The 11,819-nt window shown below is 41.5% G+C and overlaps 1 non-coding gene across 1 annotated transcript; it reads left to right on the top strand.

Annotated features, from left to right (window-relative positions):
- The first annotated feature begins 4,227 nt into the window (after window positions 1–4,227).
- On the top strand, window positions 4,228–4,300 carry Trnaa-cgc. The gene has a single exon. It is a non-coding gene; the product is annotated as a tRNA-Ala (tRNA).
- The last annotated feature ends 7,519 nt before the right edge of the window (window positions 4,301–11,819 follow it).

The following is an 11,819-nucleotide window of genomic DNA, read 5'->3' as shown; positions in this document are numbered from 1 at the left end:
GTGTGTGTGTGTGTGTGTGTGTGTGTGTGTCTGTGTGTGCGTATGTCTATTTACATTATGATAATCTGCACCTCCATTTTGCACAATAAAAGAAGACAGTAATTTTGCAGGGACCCATCTTCAGTACCAGTGTGGAATATTATAATCCTTTCTTCAGAACCAAACGGTGTTCGAATTTCTCCTTTCCAGCCATTCCACTCTTGAACACTTCCTCTGTGACAATCGTGTACATTTTCTGTCGCATAAGGCTTTTTTTGTTCCTACCAGTCCAACTTTTGCACAACACCAGCTGCCATCAGTGTAATAAATAGTCCATCCAGTGTTGCGCGAGTGCCTTATTCCCTGCAAGATGTCGCCTATTTTACCTGCTGTTTTGTTATTTTCCATCACCACAGGTCTTTTGTTGGACATTTTGTATCTGAACCCCAATTTTCGAATAGGACGCCAAAGGATAGTTTAACTCACGTCAGGAAAATCTCCCACTTCAACTTTTCCAACACGACTGCCACTGTTGGAAACTGCTTTTCCACATAGGAGTCGTGGATTTTTCTTCTTATGACTCCCTGTGTAAACTTGGCCAATAGCAACTTCTGTCACCTGCCAGAAAGCGTTTGATAAATGACATGAAGTTTCTCTGTATTCTCTCGAAATTCGCTCAAGTGTACATTCACTAATACCGAGACACTCAGAAGTTCTCTTTACTAGCTGTGATACAGAAGTGCAAGCACCCTGTTTTTTATATTTATTGTTTTTAGCACGCGGCTCATAAAACGCAAAAGCAAATAACTCAGAGGTGTGACATTAGAGCGTTATGTACGTTTACCTCCATAAAAACGTAACACCTATGAAAGGCAGCACTTTTCGTCTTGTTAATATGCGTCACCATTAGACGAACTGCAGCAATACACTTATTATTAGGACAAAATGACTAATTGGAATCGAAGGACAACTCGTTTGGAAGTTGAGCATGATTGTATCTTCTAAGTGTGCAAAGGACATTTTTCTCCTAATTGCGGCCTGTCTTATGACACCTCAGATTTTACACTCGCCAAAAAATGGTTGAAAAAGCGCGCTTTCTCTTAAATATTACAGTGTATGGCGCTCCCTTTTCAGCTACAACCTAATATTCATACACCAAAGAAATGTACATATTTCCACGATTCCAACAACGTATAACACATCGATGTTCGCCAAGCGATGTGACCAGAATATGAGCTCAAGATCAGGTGTCAATCATTATGTAATGGAGAAAATAATAGAGTGTATGCGGGTGCACTAAACAGAGATGGACAATCTCGTCCAGTTTTTCTGAACTAATTCAATTTGTGTTCGTTCCTTCGTGAGAACCCTTCGTTTTTACTCGTTTACCGTTCATATTTATATATAATTGTTATTGCTATATGGATTTTACATATCTTGTTTGTACCTGGAATGAAACAATGGAGCCCATATTGGCGATATGGAACGGGGGGGGGCGGAGGTGGAGGTGGTAGTACCATATCTCAAAGAGCGTCACATTAGTCGTGTGACATGATAGTCTGCCTTAAGTCTGGTTGACAGATGCTAGAGTAAGCTGAACGGAAGTACGGATTGCACGACCTCTTTACGACCCACTGCAGTCATTCGCTAACGTCGGACACTCATAGTCATAGTAAGCACAAACTCCGTTTGCAGTTCGTTCAGACAAAACAATATTTATATCTGCAAGGACAGTAACGAAACGAAATAACTGGAAGTGTACTGTTCCCTGTTAAACCCGTATAACTAATTTCCTTTTACAATTTACATATGTGTAAATTAACTGGGCAAGATAGTGCCACACTAGCTGCGTACGAAGTGAAAATTAATTTGGAATAATCACTACTTACAACACAGGAACTGAGAAACTGCAAGCTAAAATTAGCATTGTACCAGCAACGGTTGCAACTACATAAATATGCTGGAAGTTCATCGGAGGTACACGTGTGGAAAGAAACAAGGCTTCTCTTTTCTTCAAGGCTTTGACGATATAGCAAACGTCATTGCCTTGGAGATCCTTATAGTCGAAAAACATAACAATTTTTGATAAATGAGCAGTTGGAAAGGGAGAATCCGTCATTAACAATCCAATACGATACATATTAATGTACCTAAAACATAAATTTTACCCACAAACGTGTTAGAAAATAAAATAAAATAAATATGCAAAAGAAATGCTGTTATTTTAGATATATTTCCGTCATTTAAACTACTTTATAGGTTTCTGGGTTGGCTGAAAACATCTTGGAAAAAAGTCTCTTCTATTTACCTTGCAAGTATAAAATATATGAGAGGATTATATTGATAAGTTTTCGTATTAACTGCGAACTGTCTTGTCGAAGAACCATCTCAGGGAGCATCTTCCTGTATTCTAAGAAGATACAGCATGGGAGTTGTGGTATTCGTTATTTTTGGCTTCATTAAAACAACAAATAGTTAACGCTTTCAACCTGAAAGCAAATACTTGTTTATAAATAATGATTAATGTATAATAAGTCGTCGGATAGCGACGGTGGAATTTCATAAATAATGTAATTCGTCGTCATTGGGCGGCAATATAAACAGAAGAATACGGATCGATATGCGATCCTTCAATATTTCGTTCTCTGGAGAACAAATGAAGCCTTGAGCGCTAAACACTTGTACTGTTCTTAAGTAAGACAGACGTAGTACGTTTTTATACATTTAGTAAAACTTGATCAGACTGCCACAAATCTGCGTCCAAGTTTAAGAGAAGTGTAAAAAGAAGAACTGTTATATCTTATCGTGACGACGCACGAGCGACTCAAGAGGGCAATGGCTATATAAAAGAGCGCTCAATGGACATGAAACTGACATAAAAATCTACCGTCATTGTAGTACTAAGCATGAATTACTATATATGTTTTAGTTATAATGAATTTTTGTTCTGGAAATATTGAATCATTTGGCAGTGCTCATTCCTATCATCTCATCAGTATTATTTTCATTTTAATTATGCATTTTGCTAAAATTACAGACACCAAGATCAGTAGTCCAATATGCGTGATACATTGGCAAAAATAAAACTGTTTTATCGTCTTCTTGCATCAGCTTTAATATTTAATTCCTCTTTTGTGTGATGTTACAGTTTTTGGGCCCTTAAGAACTTCCTGGTCCCTTAGGAAATTGTTTTGTCATAACAATAACTTCACGACCGGGTATGATCGTATCTACGATCATGAAGTAATAAGAAAGACGATAATGCAATTTCTTAATCAATAGCACGCTAGCTCTGACTGCTTCAACCCACGCGAAACTGCAAGTAAAGACTATTGACATTTCGTAATGCAATATTTTATGACAATGGTCAATCCATGATTCTTACGCCAATTGAGACTGATAAAACAGTAAGCGAAATCTCAAATTCCAACTTTTCCAGTGAATAACAACATCACTTTTATTTTATTACATCACAGATTGGATGGTGAATGGTTCCTACATATTAATAACGTTTATATTCCATGATGTCGTTGAACTATTACCTCACCGATATATATGTCAAAGCTTTTTTCTAATCGCTCAAGAATCCAAAGCACCGTATTTGTCTTTCAAAAATCTTTCAAAACTTCATGTGTGTATCAGGCAGTCGATGTTTATATTCCGAGTGTGACTTTACAAAACTGAAAAACGAGTTATTCCTCTCGGTGATTTCATGGGATTTCTCAGAACCATCCTCCGCAATACTCGAGGGCTCGTATCCGCTAGCACATGACGTCCATCTGGTCTTTGTTTAGTTGTGGTTCTTCCTTCGTGGTTCCACTTCATAATCGAATCAGCAACCGTCATCTTGGGCAGCTTTAGAGGTGCTTAAAACGTCCCTGATGAATTTGTTTCTCATGTGAAATCCAATGATTAGGCCAAGTTCGAAGTCACTGAGCTTTCCTGACTGATCTATTAGGCTCTGCTAACAAGACAGTACTTCCCGCATCCTTACTTACTGGCAGGTCCAGCTCCGCCACTTCTGTGTTACATACTGGTATCTGGATACCTTGGATCAGAGTGTAGCTATTCTAACTCGAGACTGGGAACGAGTTTAATTTCTCTTTCGTCCTAATAATGCAAATTACGATGGGGATCCTTCGTGTTACAGACTCCACGAGACAGAAAGCATTGCGTAGTGTCACGAGCACCACTCAACGACCCCCCCCCCCCCCCTGCCTCACACACATACTCTCCCTTCCTTCACCGAGCGAGGTGGCGCAGTGGTTAGCGCACTGGACTCGCATTCGGGAGGACGACGGTTCAATCCCGTCTCCGGCCATCTTGATTTAGGTTTTCCGTGATTTCCCTAAATCGTTTCAGGCAAATGCCGGGATGGTTCCTTTGAAAGGGCGCGGCCGATTTCATTCCCAATCCTTCCCTAACACGAGCTTGCGCTCCGTCTGTAATGACCTCGTTGTCGACGAGACGTTAAACACTACCCACCACCATCTCCCTTCCTTCAGCTCAGAATACAAGAAGTTTGTCAGTAACTGAGTCAAAGACTACTACGAGTGGTAGTGTGCCTCTCTCTTACTAGCCCCCCGTTACTGGACGTTTCAGTAGGTAGAAGAAGTGGAGAACCTACTTGGCCGGTCAGAGTGGCCGAGCGGTTCTGGGTGCTTCAGTCTGGAACCGCGCGACTGCTTCGGTCGCAGGTTCGAATGCCTCGGGCATGGGTGTGTGTGATGTCTTTAGGTTAGTTAGGCTTAAGTAGTACTAAGTTCTAGGGGGCTGATGACATCAGATGTTAAGTCCCATAGTGCTCAGAGGTTCTTTTTTTATTTTTTATTTATTTTTTATTTTTTTTATGGCGCTGTAATCGGTAAACAAACGTGCCTGTTTTTGCAATAATGAATCGACGCGTTTGAATTACGATGTAAATGTAAACATGTAAACCTTTGTGATCTGACAGTTGATACAGATGTTCAAACGTTACTTGAGTGTTGCAAATGTAGTTGAACAGTACAAATAATATGGCTACACGTTGGATTTTATGGTAAATAAGCTACTTATATGATAACGTAGTTCTCTGTTTCGTATGGGGTTGATTGTGTTGAATCCCCAAATCATCGAAATGCTTGATTTCGGTGGCTGTCCTCGAAACCCCCCGTCAGGATGACTGATTTCTGTGTGTGTTTCCATCGAAACGCCGTAACTCTTGCGCTGGTCACTATGCGGCTACCGGCGTAAAACATATGCAACCATTGTATTAAAGTAAAATGTCCATGAAATGACAGGAGCACCTGCCATAGATAATCACAGAAATCAAGCACACCAATGGTGACCGACAAGGGAACTCACGGAAATCAAGCACCTCCCTGGTGAGGGGCAAATGGGACTCACCGATATCAGGCACCCCAGTTGAGAGAGGCAACGAGACTGACCGATATCAGTCACCTCTATGCGAACCAGAAACTAGTACATCCACGTCCTTGTTCCTGGGTAACACTATAAACGTAGTTACTAACCAAAGATTGAAACGGCATACCATACTGTACAATAGAATCAAATCTGCAACGCTAAATATCAAACATAAATATCAACCGTTCGAACACAAAGGTATACTTTTACATTGCTAACGAAATGCAGAAATAAATTATCGATTACAGCACCACCTATCACGAATGGAAAAAAAGAGTACACCATACGTGCTTTTGTCGCTGAATCCGAATATGCAATAAAAATTGGTTAAGGGGTTTCTCACTTGAAATTACAAAGTAGACTGCGTCCACGCAGGAGCGGTGCTTAGAAGATGGCGAGTTGTTGTACAGACAGATGTCCCCTGTACTAATATTAACTTCTCATCTACAACATTTTTTTCGTATGACGCGTCGTTTTCGAGATATTTAGTTGACTCAAGTTAAACACTCTGTATATCGAGGCCAATTCGACGTTTGTTGCATGCCGCCTTTATAGTCACATAATTTTTATGCCCAGCTATGCACTAAACGATTTAGTTGGCTTTTTTCACACATAGTCTTACAGAATTTTAAAACGTTGGCGCTGTCAATTGTTAGTGCGCCGGCTGGGGTGGCCGAGCGGTTCTAGGCACTACAGTCCGGAACCGCGCGACCACTACGGTCGCAGGTTCGAATCCTGCCTCGGGCATGGATGTGTGTGATGTCCTTAGGTTAGTTAGGTTTAAGTAGTTCTGAGTTCTAGGGGACTGATGACCTCAGCTGTTAAGTCCCATAGTGCTCAGAGCCAATTGTTAGTGCGGTGCTGCAGATGAACAAACAGGGCCACCCTATCTGGCAGTAGGTTTCTGTACTGTTTGCAGCCGAGAGAAGACAACGGAGCCATCAGGGTCTACATTTAGATTTGCATCTATACTTCACGACATACATGATGTTGTTGAGCGTACTTCGTGTATCATTGTGACGTCCCCTTTCCTGTTCCAGTCGTGGAAGAGAGAATGTTGGTATGCCTCCGCGTCGCCTCTAACATCTTTCTGCCTTTGTGGCCTCTTCACAACATATTCGTAGCGGGAAAAAATATGTTGGTTTTATTCTTCAGTTTCTCCCGGCGTATCTGTTGATCGAATAGTCCACGGGTGTGCTGCCGGTCCATAACGTCCAACGGGCACTATATTTCGGCGGCGCTCAGACATGTCGTCAGTGCACCCGACGATGGTGCCATGTCTAATTACCGAAATGTTGTGCCCGTTCGACATTACGGACCGGCAGTACAACCGTGGACTCTTCGATTAATATGTTAGTTGCTTCGTCAGGAAATTAACCATCAAACTACACCGTGGTGCTCAACGCTTCTCTACTGACGTCTGCCACTGGATTTAGATGATCTTCTACGCTACTGCACGAACTCCTGACGAAACGCGCTGCTCTACCTTGGACCTTCCCTATTTCCAGTACTGTCTGGTACGGGTCCCAAGTTGACGAGCAAGGTTCAAGTATTGACAGCTACCTCCTTAGCGTGTGGATTACACTTCCTGAGTATTCCCTTAATGTGTCTCAGACTGGCATCTGACTTTCCAACCATTCGTTTATGTGTCGTTTCACTTTAAATAGTTCCATACGCATACTGCCAGGTATTTAATTGATGTGAATGATTCCTGTTCTTGTTCGTCAGTAGCTTAATCTACAATAATGAGTCATTTGACCTGCTCTCAGGTATTTAATTGATGTGATCGTGTAATCATACAATAGTGAATCATTTGGTCTACGCGTATATATGAGCAGTGCATCAAATTTGTTTATTTATACCTGCACAACCACATTGAACGATGCCCTGCGTGCAATGTGTTTCTTCTCATGTCCTCTAACACTGTTACCGTTGTATAACGATGAGTACCAAGGCTCCATAGTACAACATACCTTTCCCATGCTTCGAGTATCATATGATTGTGTCCCTGCTCCCCTGTTATTCAGTTTCTTTGATGAGCGGTAAGCATGTGTAGTCCTCTAGAGCGGCGGCTTGTGTACCTGATTTTAAATGCAATTTGCACATAAGTGCTTAGTATAATGCATATTTTACCATGTTTATATGTTTCTCTTACAATTTTAAAGTTAAAACATAAAGATTCACCACTGCCTAAACGCCTGAAAAAATCAAAACTAAGGTAAATAATAAAATGCGGTCCACAGGGGTAATATGTTTCAACAACTGATTATGAAAATCATTTCAGACAAAAGGAACAAACTTCGATTTACGTTTGATATTACGTGGGAGTAGTCCCATAAAATTTTCATTCAATATGCTAATTATTGTACATAAGATGATTGAACTTTAGCTCTCGGATACTACCGTACCGTGCTCCTTTCAGCGTCATACGTCTCTATCTAATTGAAACTTTCTCTGTCTTAATATGAAAAAGTAAACATCGGCGTAGTAGACTGCCTAAAGGAAGAAGAAAGGTTCATAATTAATTTCCTACATTTCTTGTAACACGAGAAAATAATGAGGTTTGGTCTCTGTCTACATACTGGAACCGCGGGCAAAAGACGGTAACACTCTGAAAAGTACGTTGTCCGCCCACACCTAACGCGTTTACTGTCCCTCATGTTGACGGTGGCCCAAATGCTATTTTATCACTTCGCTGTCATGATTGACGGAGACGTAATGTTCCCGGAAAGAGAAAATGCTCGACCGCGACCCGTTCATTATCTTTGAGCTTTTAATGTGCCTTTTACATACTGTGATGTTACCGTTTCACTGGCCTGGAATAACGAAATAAGAGTCGGTGCTGCGTATCCAATAAAACGCCGTTTACAGGCAGCCAGTGAAACACGAGAGCACCAATGTGGAAAGATGTGGGAACTTCATTTACAGCAGGAGATCGACTGCCGGCCACAATCTCGCCAGAGATACAACAGTACCGCCATTGTCTGTCCTCAGTCCCTCTTTTTTTTCAGTATAAATTTTCCGTTATTATATCCCTAATTTGCCTTTTCATGTTTGCATATTCGTTCCCCAACATTTTCTACTTGTTTCCTTTTCCTCTTTTGAAGGCATTTGTTTCTCATCATTAGTTCTATTCTCTGTATCCCTTGCTTATCCATTGGTCTTCTGGCTCTCTCTCTTTAACTTCTCAGACCTTGGGATCACTTCTCTTTCTAGCATTGCATGGTTGCTTTCCTCAAGTCTGTCTTGACTTACCTCCTTTGTTCCAAGTGGCCCGGTGAGTTTCCTATTTAATTCAAGATTAGTAAATTTGGAAATTTGTGGTAAGTTCCGATGGGACCATATTGCTGAGGTCACTGGTTCCTTGGCTTGCACACCACTTAATCTAATTGAAACGAACATACGTTGAGGACAACACACCCACCCATGCCCGAGGGAGGACTCGAACCTCCGACGGGGGGCAGCTGTGCGAACCGCGGCATGGGGCCCAGACCGCGCGGTTATACAACGCTGCTCCAGATTAGTCCCATTTGGTCCGAACACAGTCTCTTTTTCGTAGTTGAATGTGCCTGTTGTTCAGGTGTTTTCCCTATGAGATACATTTTCGTACTGTTTGTTGTTTAACATCTGAGGTCATCAGTCCCCTAGAACTTAGAACTACTTAAACCTAAGGACATCACACACATCCATGCCCGAGGCAGGATTCGAACCTGCGACCGTAGCGATCGCGCGGTTCCAGACTGGCGCGTCTAGAACCGCTCGGCCACACTGGCCGGCTATTACTATCCATATTTGAATTTCTTAACAAGATTACGTAAAAAGCTAGAGAGTTTTATATCTCCGAAATATTTCCGTAGTCCCCTGAAGTGTTTCTGTGTCCATCAAGCTGCCTATTTCGTCTTCACGTTCATGTTTTTGGCACTTCAAAACCCTTTATCAGAGCATTTCCTACTATATTCTACTATATATACAACTATATATATACTACTATATTCTACGGCATATGGGTCTAGCACCGTTTGGCGTTATAACAAAGGTACCAGTACTTCTACTCGAAGATAACTGATTAGCTCCTAATCGATTAAATGCGTTAATATTTGCTGTTGAGCTCTAAGTTTTTTTAGTTGCTGACCTTCTTTCCTACTCACCTAATAGCACGCTTACAGTGTGCAGCGAATAAAAAACTGTGATTATAAATAGATTATCCATTTATGGTGAACAGGTGTCTGACGTAGTGAACATTTCTGTCTATGAAACATCGCCAAATTGCAATGTGGGCTTAACTTTACTTACATAGATTTTCCTTTACAGGCTCACAGTTTTCAACGTTGTTTATCTTTACGGTGATTTTTTCTCCATTTTCTCAAATGCGAGGTATTGTTACATGTGTGTGGACTGAGAATTCTATTGCTAGAGAGAATCCAGAGTGTGTTTTCAGTGGTACATATTGTTTAGAAACGTGGATGAATCGGTGAGATTTGTGTAGGAGAGAGAGTACAGTCGAGTCAAAATATGGCACATTGGTGACATGCAGAGCGACAGTTGGAGATTAAATGCAAATTGCATAACGGGTAAAACTGAACAAGCGCCGCTCCTGAGCACAATTTCAGATTAGTTGCCTTGCGCAGCAGCACCTGGCTGCGGTAGTGAACATGCTGCCATTCAGAGGGGAACGAGAGGGAAATGGCGATCCCATCAGTGACATGGTTGTCAGAGACAGAGTTGAAGTTCGCAAGGACAAATGCGGGCCAGTTCACCGGAGGTGTGATTTTGAGAAGTACTGTCCTGACATTTACCTTGAGCGAGAACCTAAATTTGTGTGATGTAATGGAGATTTTAAGCCTCTTCCTCCCAAATGTGGCTTCCTCCTCTTTGCAACCGCGGAGCTATATTCCGCCTACCAGGACATATGAGACGTATAACCAACACCTGTGTATAGCAGAGATTCATTAACAGCTGTGGTCAAATGTACAACTACACGACACCAACCTGTATATCAGTCAACGCCGGCCAGTGTGGCCGTGCGGTTCTACGCGCTTCAGTCTGGAACCGCGTGACCGCTACGGTCGCAGGTTCGAATCCTGCCTTGGGCATGGATGTGTATAATGTCCTTAGGTTAGTTAGGTTTAAGTAGTTCTAAGTTCTAGGGGACTGATGACCTCAGAACTTAAGTCCCATAGTGCTCAAAGCCATTTGAACCATTTATATCAGTCAACGACCGTTCATCTGGTTAATTAATTTGGGAGGAGATGAATCACTGAACTGAGTTAATTACGTTGGCAGCCATCCATCACCCGGACCAAACCAGTCTTGTTATGGCTAATGATCACACACACACACACACACACACACACACACACACACACACACACACACACGTAAATTTACGCTCCACCAAAACGACGGTTCGGTAGTTTTGGTTCAGCACATAAATCACGTAGTACATGGTAGGTTTACCGCTAGTATTGGTAGCATTCAAATGGTTCAAATGGCTCTGAGCACTATGGGACTTAACATCTTAGGTCATCAGTCCCCTAGAACTCAGAACTACTTAAACCTAACTAACCTAAGGACATCACACACATCCATGCCCGAGGCAGGATTCGAACCTGCGACCGTAGCAGTCCCGCGGTTATTGGTAGCATTGGTAGGAAAAGAAATAGAAGTAAATGTGCGTTTTCTTTTTCACATAATTAGACTCTTGTGTGGTTCCATGTTAATCCATTGAGTATTTTATATCCTTACAAAATACAAATTGCATTTTATGAGTAATAGAGTTAGTTGATAACGTAACTTCTGCCCTTTGATGCCACCAAAGCAATTACTTTTGATGTAAGCGCAGTTTATATACGGGAACATAAGAATATCTGTACAATTACTGTTGTTTTGTGCTCAATAGAACGTTCTTCTTCATGATCAAAAGGCAGGAGTTTCCTGTTACTATTGATAAGTGCGAAAGATGTTTATGAAGAACAGAAATATGTTTTTTATCAGCTCGACGAAGTACTGAATCGATGTTTGATATGTTCTTCTTTTGCGTTTTTAGTATTAGTCTTTTTTGTGGTAGCTGTATTTTCTAGTGCTATACAGTAAATATCTATTACTCTTTTTTATTTTATCACACCCCTCTTCCACGTTGCAAATCAATAATTTCGGAATAAAAAATTATTAAACATTGATAATTTCTATGTTGCTATACCTACCGTTTATTTTTAAGCAACAGGACTGGAGGATAACGATGTGGATGAAAAATATTCCGTAGGTTACGTGGCCCTCACTCTGTTTCTACATGGTTCATCGCTTCCAGTTTCGTGTGTGTGTTGGGGCTTATGGGCGCTCAACGTCGAGGTCATCAGCGCCCTGACACGCATTAAAGAGAGCGAACGTGGGCAGACCTAATAAAACTGAGGCACTCACGCAAAGAAAGCAGGAAAAGA

The sequence above is a fragment of the Schistocerca americana genome, chromosome 7, assembly GCF_021461395.2.
Source record: "Schistocerca americana isolate TAMUIC-IGC-003095 chromosome 7, iqSchAmer2.1, whole genome shotgun sequence".
Classification (NCBI taxonomy): domain Eukaryota; kingdom Metazoa; phylum Arthropoda; class Insecta; order Orthoptera; family Acrididae; genus Schistocerca; species Schistocerca americana.
This window is presented reverse-complemented; position numbering and strand designations above follow the sequence as displayed.